Source organism: Artemia sp. Qi Xiang Cuo, chromosome 13 (assembly GCF_049724085.1).
Source record: "Artemia sp. Qi Xiang Cuo chromosome 13, ASM4972408v1, whole genome shotgun sequence".
In the NCBI taxonomy this organism is placed as follows: domain Eukaryota; kingdom Metazoa; phylum Arthropoda; class Branchiopoda; order Anostraca; family Artemiidae; genus Artemia; species Artemia sp. Qi Xiang Cuo.
The window spans coordinates 50346036-50355024 of NC_142806.1; the positions used below are offsets into that span (position 1 = coordinate 50346036).

At 34.7% G+C, this 8989-nt stretch overlaps 1 pseudogene; it reads right to left on the bottom strand.

Moving 5' to 3' along the window:
* Positions 1-7689: 7689 nt before the first annotated feature.
* On the bottom strand, positions 7690-8381 carry LOC148945381 (vesicle-trafficking protein SEC22b pseudogene; annotated as a pseudogene).
* Positions 8382-8989: the final 608 nt, after the last annotated feature.

Genomic DNA, 8989 nt, shown 5'->3' on the forward strand with positions numbered 1-8989 from the left:
GATATTTGATTTTTGTTCATGTATCATAATCGTATACCTGCTGTAAGCTTTGAACCCATTTACATAAAGGACCGATATAGTTCCTCATAAATGGTGTTTGTCGATACGGTTTTTTTATATAAACTGTCCGTTGTTATGTAAAATACAGTAATATTCGGGGGGTTTAAAAAAATTTATTCGATTACTGAAACTAGAATAATTCCTGAAATTATAAATAAAATAATTTTATTTAGCTGCAAACTGCAAAAATATTTATGATGTCTGAACAATATTTTTAATTTTGTAATTCATTACACTAAAAGACGATCATTGCTATAACGTACCACTGCATACATTTGACTTAGTTAGCTTCTTGATTACTTGAGTTTCCTCTCTTACTATTCAAAGAAAAAAATTACATTAAAAAACAATCACTGAAATTACAAACCATTCAATATTTTGGATTTAGTTAGCTAATTAATTGTTTGAGTTTCGTCTCTTATTACATACTTTCCAACCTGTACATTGAATTAGTTGTTTTCTGTTATCTTTGGGTATGTCCTGTTGTAGGTGTTCTAAAATCGTAGAGAGTTGTTCAATGGCTCATTTTAAAGGAAATCTCTAGATCTAGTGCCATTTGTACTCAATCTTTTTTTTAAATCTAATTACTTTTTACGAAAAACTTAATTTTTTATATACAACATTGATCAATGACTTCATAGTCGTTGGATGTAGTTAGTACATAAAGGCTCGATCATTGAATTTAAGCTGAAACTAAGTAAAGGACAATTATGCCTCCATATATTCACAGTGATGTATGAGATTTACCATTACATCTGTAAACTGTTCCACAGTTGCCGGTCCATACCTTTGGAAGCTTTTCACTAAACATGCAACATTTCTTTTGATATTACTATGAAGTTTTGCGAAAGCATCTCTAGCTGACTTTTCAACAAAATCCATTCTTTCAGAGATAATTTTAATCTTTAATTGTGTATATTTTTCGTAATCCCGGTAAAACATTCATAAAATTTTTCTCAATTTACAAAGATCAGCCTGTGCGTTATTTGCAGTTTGTGTAAACTGCAAAAATATCCATGGTATCCGAGCAAAAGTTGGAATATTTCAATTCAAGCTAGAAAAATACCTTAAAATGTTAAACTTAGTTTTATTTTTGGTTAGGCTCTAACTACCCGACGTGGGTTCTAATATGTATTTTCAGACCAAAAAATTAATTTTTTTATATATCTTGTTTTTCAGTTTAGAATCGCTAAAGTTATTATGTAAACTGTAAAAATATTTATGATATCTGAGCAATAATTTTAATCTTTTCATTCAAACTAACAAAATACCTGGAAATTTAAAAATTAGTTTTATTTTTTGTTAGGTTATGGGTACTCGATACGAGTCTTTAGAAGTGTTAATTAGATAAGAATATTATTTCTTGTTTTGTAATAAGATGCCTTCTAAGCGAGTTATACGTAATTTAAAACAACAGTACTATACAAAAAACAGAGATAGCATCTTGGAAAAAAAGCAAAGGTATTCAACCGACCAGGCGTATCGAGATGCAAAAATTGATAGTGCACAAACAGCGTTATTATAATGATGAAGTTTATAGACATGCAAAAATTGATAGTGACAAACAGCGTTATTATAATGATGAAGTTTATAGACATGCAAAAATTCGAGACAGCCAAACAGAAAGCGCAAGGAACGGTATGATAACGATTAAAGATTACCGAAACAGACATAAGAAAAAAGTTGCTACCAGAATAATGGGTAGATACTGGGGTGACAAAAGTTATAATGAAAAATTAAATTCTCTGCGAGATTGTACTGAAGAACGCATAAGGACAAAGGGAAAATTACATTCAGAAATACAAGAAGATGGCAAAAATGCAGGCTGATCTTCGTAAATTGAGAAATATTTTACACATGTTTAACCAGGATCACAAAAAGCATTCAAAATTACAGATTAAAATTCTCTTTGAAAGAGCGGATGCTGTTGAAAAGTCGGCTAGAAATGCTCTGGCAAAACTTCATAGTAATATCCAAAAAAAATGTTGTCAGTTTAATGAAAAGCTTCCAAGGTAAGGATTAGCAACTGCGGAACAGTTTATAGATGCAATGGAAAATATTCGACAACACAGTATATATCCGGAGGCGTACTTCTTAAAAAATTCGTATATTAATTTTGGAAGGAGCAATTGCAGTTTATGTAGCTAATAAAACTATAGCAAAAATCCTTTCCTCATATTCACTCTGCCGCTAATATGTAAGCGAGCCCTCTGATTGGCTGAGAAGGAAACACGTGATCTAACTGTTTTCTATTTCTGGACACTCATAATATTCGTTGGGAGCATGCCCACAACAACAGCAACAACAAATGCTGTGTCCTATTTCTGGATACCTTGACATTCACTGAGAGCGTGCACTTACAAGAACAACAACAAATAAATCGACCTTGACATTCGCTGAGAGCGTGCACTTACAACAACAACAACATCGACCTTGGAAATTTAGGTCATTGACCCCATTAACCACGTGTTCTCTCTAATGACTCTATACCCATATTTGGTGTTAAAAAAAGTTGTAGGTGGCAGCAGGGGTGAATCGTCGGACCTCCTGAGCCCTTTCTACTCCCCTCCCGTTGCCCCTCCCCTTTCTTTGTAGCATAAAATATTACATTCACATGCCTATCAGCACAGAGGTGGAAAAGGTGAGTTGGGGCATCACGCGCCTCACCAGGAAATTTCTTGGGGAGGGGGAAAGGCAAGAGCTGACAGACGCTACCAGGGGCTAACTTTTTTGGAGATTTTAAATGACAATATTTCTCATTTTCCATTTATTTAAAATTTTACAATGTATTTAAATATGTATATATGTTACCATGAATTTCCGAAATCTGGTTAATGTCGACAGTCACAGGTGAATGTCCGAAATTCCTGCTTGGATTCAATTAGCTGTGGGAGTCATCTTTTAGTCTTATGCAAGCTATGATGGTAAAAGTTAAAATTAGGTTAGTTTGTGTTAGTTTTAGTTAGGTTATCTGGGTTGCAGCGGTAGCTAGCAACCTAGTAAGAGACGATCACGTCCAATGTTAAGATATATAAAAACCCATAACTCCTAAGCAAAAGGTCAGATCAAAACAAAAAGTACACCATTAGAACCGCCATGTCTGAAACCCCTGTATAGGAAACTTTCTGTCAGTTGGCTTGAACAGCAAGGGAAATATATTGGCTTAAAAATCAAGAAAATTGACTTTAACCACGTTATTCTCCACAAACGGCATATTTTTTCTTTCTCTTTTTTTCTTTCTTTCTTTTCCACAGATAGCTTGGCAGTGGAACATTGTAGAGAGTTGTTCAATGGCTCATTTTAAAAGAAATTAATTGGGTTACAAATCTTTAGTAACTAAAATAAATTATTTCTAAAAGAGAAATAATTTTTTCACCAAAAACTGCATTTTTGATGTCTTTTCATACTGCAGGCTTTTCAAAGATATTTGATTTTTGTACATAAATCATAATAATCGTAACCAGCGGTAAGATTTGAACCCACGCCTCCGAAGAGACTGGTGGCTAACAACAGCGCCTTTGACCACTCGGCCATGCTGCCTCTCATAACTATATATGTGAATCCGGGGTGCAGCAGTAGCTAGCAACCTACTAAGAGACGATCAGTCCAATGCTAAGAAATATAAAAACCCAGAACTCCTAAAAATACAGTCAGATCAAAACAAAAGTACATCATTAGAACCACCTTGTCTGAAACCCTACTAGATAAATAATGAATGTCGTCATAGTTTTATTAGAGCTATGGCTTGAATAGAAAAACACGACATTGTGTTGTTGTTTCTGAAGACGTCATGAAATAATATCATTACGCCATGACGTCACGAAATATCATTACGCCATGACGTAATAATTACTATATAGTCAGCGACAAAGATGTAAATGGTCTCATTCATGAATCCGGGTTGCAGCGGTAGCTAGCAACCTAGTAAGAGACGATCACCTCCAATGTTAAGAAATATAAAACCCCCCAACTCCTAAAAAAAGAGTCAGATCAAAACAAAAAGTACACCATTAGAACCGCCTTGTCCGAATCCTCTATAAAGGAAACTTACCAACCTTTGGCTTGAATAACAAAGAAAATATATTGGCTTGAAAATCAAGAAAATAGACTTTTACCACGTTATTCTCCACAAACGGGATATTTTTTTCTTTCCGCTTGATTTTTCTCCTCAGCTAGCTGGGCACTAGAAAATCATAGAGAGCTGTATAATAGCTTATTTTAAAGGAAATTGTAACATCTAGTCACTTTTGTAATTAAAAATTAAATACTTTTTAAAGTAGAATCAATTTTGTCAAAAAAATTGCATTTTTGATGTATTTTCATACTGCAGTCTTTTCAAAGATATTTGAATTTTGAAGCAATAAAACAGTTCATGGTAATGAACTCTATAGTAATAATAGCTACTTGTCTCAATAGTAACCGAAACTCCTGGAACCAAAATTTTCTTTTTTGGCTTAATCGCTAAAATTATTATGTAAACTGCAAAAATATTTATGATGCCTAATCAGTAATAGTAATTTTTTAATTTAAACAACAAAAATCCATGAAAATTCTAAAATTAGTTTTGCTTTTTGTCTCCTGGAAGAAAAATTTTTTTCATCTCAGTTCAAATTTATTATTGTATCCTGGAACCAAACTTTTTTTGGTTTGTAACCCATAAAGTACATATCTGCATATTATTGTCTCATAATTGCAATTATTTTAGTTTTCAGTCCAGAATCGCTAAACTTATTATGTAAACTGCAAAAATATCTATGGTGTCTAACCAATAATAATAATTTTGTAATTCAAACAAGATAAATACCTGAAAATTTTAAAATTAGTTTTGTTTTATGCTAGGTTTTAGATACTCGACACGGGATTTTGTGTACAGTAAAGAACGATCTCTCGCCCATAGTAACTTATGTACGGTGGTTCCAGGGCTTGCTACAAGCTATCCAGATTGTAGCGGTATCCAGGTTGCAGCGGCAGCTGTAATTTTAAACAAAAGTGCTACATCTACCTGCCTATCAACTCCTCTCTGTTAGCAGAAACTATGTTTCAGCGAAAACACTAAATTTTAAATAAAAAAAAAGTTGAACAAAGTTGAGACTAAGCAGGAAGAGACTTCTTATCTCAAAATCAAAACCATCTACTAGGAAAAGTATCCTATTCTCTTATTGGAGGGTGGATTACCTAAGGTCATTTTTTTTTTTTACGTATTAAATTCATTGCTCAACTTTAAAGTACAAAATTTTGCATACAGAAGTTACATTTACTAAGTTGAAATTCATCGCCTATTTCGAATTTCATTACCCAGTTTCCCTTAATAACTCTGGATCTGTGGTTGACGAAGTAACAAGTGCGAAAGGGGGGGGGGAGATTTTCCTCTCTAATAGGGAAAATTTAGAAAATACTAATTTATAGTCTAAGGCTATTACGCCCAAAGACTCTAAAGTCAAGCCGGACGGGTTATAAAACGAAATTAAAACTAAAAACGAATAGAAAATACACTTTTTGAGGCGGTTTACCCCTCCTCTCCAGCCACATAACTTTGTGTTGAAAACATTTTGTACCACACTAGATAAGACTCTGTACTTATCTAGACCAAAATAATTAGCGGATATATGAGAACTGGCCAGGAGCGGATCCAGGATTTTGTTAGGGGGGGGGCAAAACAGGTTGAGCCGATAAAAAAAATTGGGGGGGGGGCAAAATAGGTTGATCCGATAACCTTGCGTTAGGAGCAAGTTTAATTAACGCAAACTTGAGTTAATTAAGTAAATTACACTACTTTAGACTACTCTAGAGGGGGGGGGGGGGGCGACCCCATCGCCCCCTGGGTCCTCCACTGGAACTGGCCTGAAAATATATACATACCTTGCTTAGAATTGAGACGGTCATTTGACTGTTTAAAATCACTCTCTAAATTATTAATCAAACAAGGAAAAGTCTTCGGCTTTTCTTAGCTGAATATAGTAAAAAAGGAACCCTGAATGCAATTGACATCATCATAGTTTTATTACAACGTCATTTATGGTTGCAGCAAACGATAATGATGTCATTCATCATATATGCAAAGATGCAGTTTTTGTAAAAGAAAATTGTTTTAGTTTTAACGTTATGCTTCGGTACTTACAAAAATAATGCCCCAAGTTTTTCTTGGGACATTGTGCAGATATCCTTCTGATCATCCTGTAGGGAGTTATATTCAAACACCAGTTGTATGATTAATAAAGATGGAAAACTGCAATGCCGCATCGGTTTTCCAATGCGATACAATTCAATTGCATCTCTACCGGATGATGAAAAACAAAAGCAACGCCGTCGTTATGATCACAAATCGGACGATATTAACAAAGACAAATTCTCACATGACCTTACTGTTTATCGAATAGACTACAAAAATCAATAGTTATTCGTGATAATCACCACATCACCACAAATTATCCTTATTACCTGATTAAATTTTAATGTTACTTAAATGTGCAATATGTCGGCAGTATATGTCTAGTTCAAAATCTGACATTTCTCCTCCTCTATTAACCGACCTCTATGAAAATCTGACCCTTCTCGGCCTCTGTTAAGATTTAACCTTCCTCCACCTCAGCTATTATATGAACCCTTCTCAGTCATTATGAAAATCTGACTCTCTTCGGTCGCTTCAGAAATCTGACCTTCCTCGGCCTCTGTTAAAAGCTAAACTTTCTCTTCCTTTGTTATTATCTGACCTTTCTTGGACTCTTTGAAAATCTGACCTTCCTTGGTCTGTTAAAATTTGTTCTTCCTCGACCTCTGTTAAAATCCAACCTTCCTCTTCCTCTGTTATTGTCCGACCCTTCTCTGTCATTCTGAAAATCTGACACTTCTTGGCTATTTTGAAAATGTGAACCTTCTCGGCCTCTATAACAATCTGATCCTCCTCGGCCTCTTTGACAATTTGACCTTCCTCGGCTTCTATTAAAATCTAACCGTCCTCTTCCTCTGTTATTATATAAGCCTTCTCGGTCATTTTGAAAATGTAAACCTCCTTGGTCTCTTTGAAAATCTGATCCTCCTCGGCCTCTGTTAAAATCTAACCGTCCTATTCCTCTGTTATTATCTGACCCTTCTAGGCCATTTTGAAAATTTGACCCTTTTCGGACAGTTTGAAAATCTGGCCCTCCTCGGCCTCTGTTAACATCTGACCTTTCTTGACCTCTGTTAAAATCTAACGTTCCTCTTCCTCTGTCATTATCTGACCCATTTCGTCTATTTTGAAAATATGACTGTCCTCGGCCTCTTTGAAAATCTGAATATCCTCGACTTCGGTTAAAAAATGATCTTCCTTGGTCTGACCTTATATCCTTTTTACATTATGCACCTGCCCGGTTTGATGTTATTTTACTAACAGTGGCTTCAACCTGAACCTCTTTCGAAATCGGACGTTTTTCAAGGTCCATATTCAAACACTTTAAGAGGAAAAAGTTGAAGCTTTAAAATGGCGATTTTGACAGAAACAGATACTAAAAAGAACTCTTAATATAGTTTTTATTTTCCCTTTTATGATTACTACAATCACTAAAACATTTTTTTTTTATAAAAAAAAAATCCCGAAGGAAACACAAATTTCGAAGTTACACAAATGAAACACTGGCAGAGATAAAAAAATTAAAAGAAAATCCACCACAAAAAGAACAAAACAAAACATGCGCCACCAATTATAAAAATTGTAGACTGACGGTTTAAGTGTCGCGCATCTTTTTTGTAGTTGGTCGATAGCGTCGCCAAATTCTGAGCTTTGTTGTCGAGTTCAGACAAAAGTGTTCCTCGCTGCAAAACATCGTCAATATTTTGAACCATAATTTTCTGAACATTTAAAAGTTCGTTGTTTAAGGTGCCAAGGTTTCTCCTCGTACGGGGATCTATGTATGTTTTCTTTGCTTTTTGTATATAATTGTCAAATTCAATAAAAGAATATGGCCTAGAAACAGTGACAACTTTTCTACCATACTGAGAGCTAAATTCTTGCTGCAGATCATCCAGATATGAAAATGCTAGTTTATGTGAAAATGTTTTCTCTGACAACACTAGGTAGCACACCTCATCTTTGATTAAATAATGGAAACTAAAAAGTCGGGTTTCAATTGAACATCTCTCCGGACCACGTGCGTCTAACATCTTCATCAACATTTTTGCCTGGTTCTGATAGTCAACTAAACTTCTATCCTGTTCATCATCTTGCACTGATGCTGCAAGAGGCAGCCCATCAGAAATTCTAGCAATCACTGTACTAAGGACCATGTTTCACTACCACTGGGTGCAGTCTAAAATGTTTCTTCGACTGTTATCTTGGCCTGGGTCATGTGGAAAGCAAGCCTAGGGAAGGATTTGAACTCGATAAACGTTTTCCTCGCAGAATTACTAAAATTTAAAGTTCCATGAAGCGAAGGAAAATTGCTCTTTTTAATTTTTTGATTTTAAAAAGACAAAAAAATAATCCTAGAAAAAACTGCCTTAAGGCAAATAATGACGTAATTTGTCAATTGATTCGCTCAATGACGTTTAATTAAAAAAAAATTAAACTACAAATTTGACAGCGTCCTATGTAGACTTGGCTGTAGATTTTAAGTTTAAAGCAGTGTACAGACTGACTCAATATTCAATGACTTTTGTTCTAGGATTCCGGGATTTCCTTGTTGTTATTTTCAGATTATTAGGCTTCATCGCCGCATATAGTGAGCGTCTTGTTTTCTTTAGTTCATCAAATAAATAAAAAACTTTAACTGAAAGTAAAGAGCAACTAAAAGTAAAGTTCTGAGCACTTTAATCTGTATCTCAGCGCTTTAAAATACCAGTTATCTGGGTTGCAGCGGTAGCTAGCAACCTAGTAAGAGACGATCACGTCCAATGTTAAGAAATATAAAAACCCCTAACTCCTGAGAAAAGAGTCAGATCAAAACAAAAATTA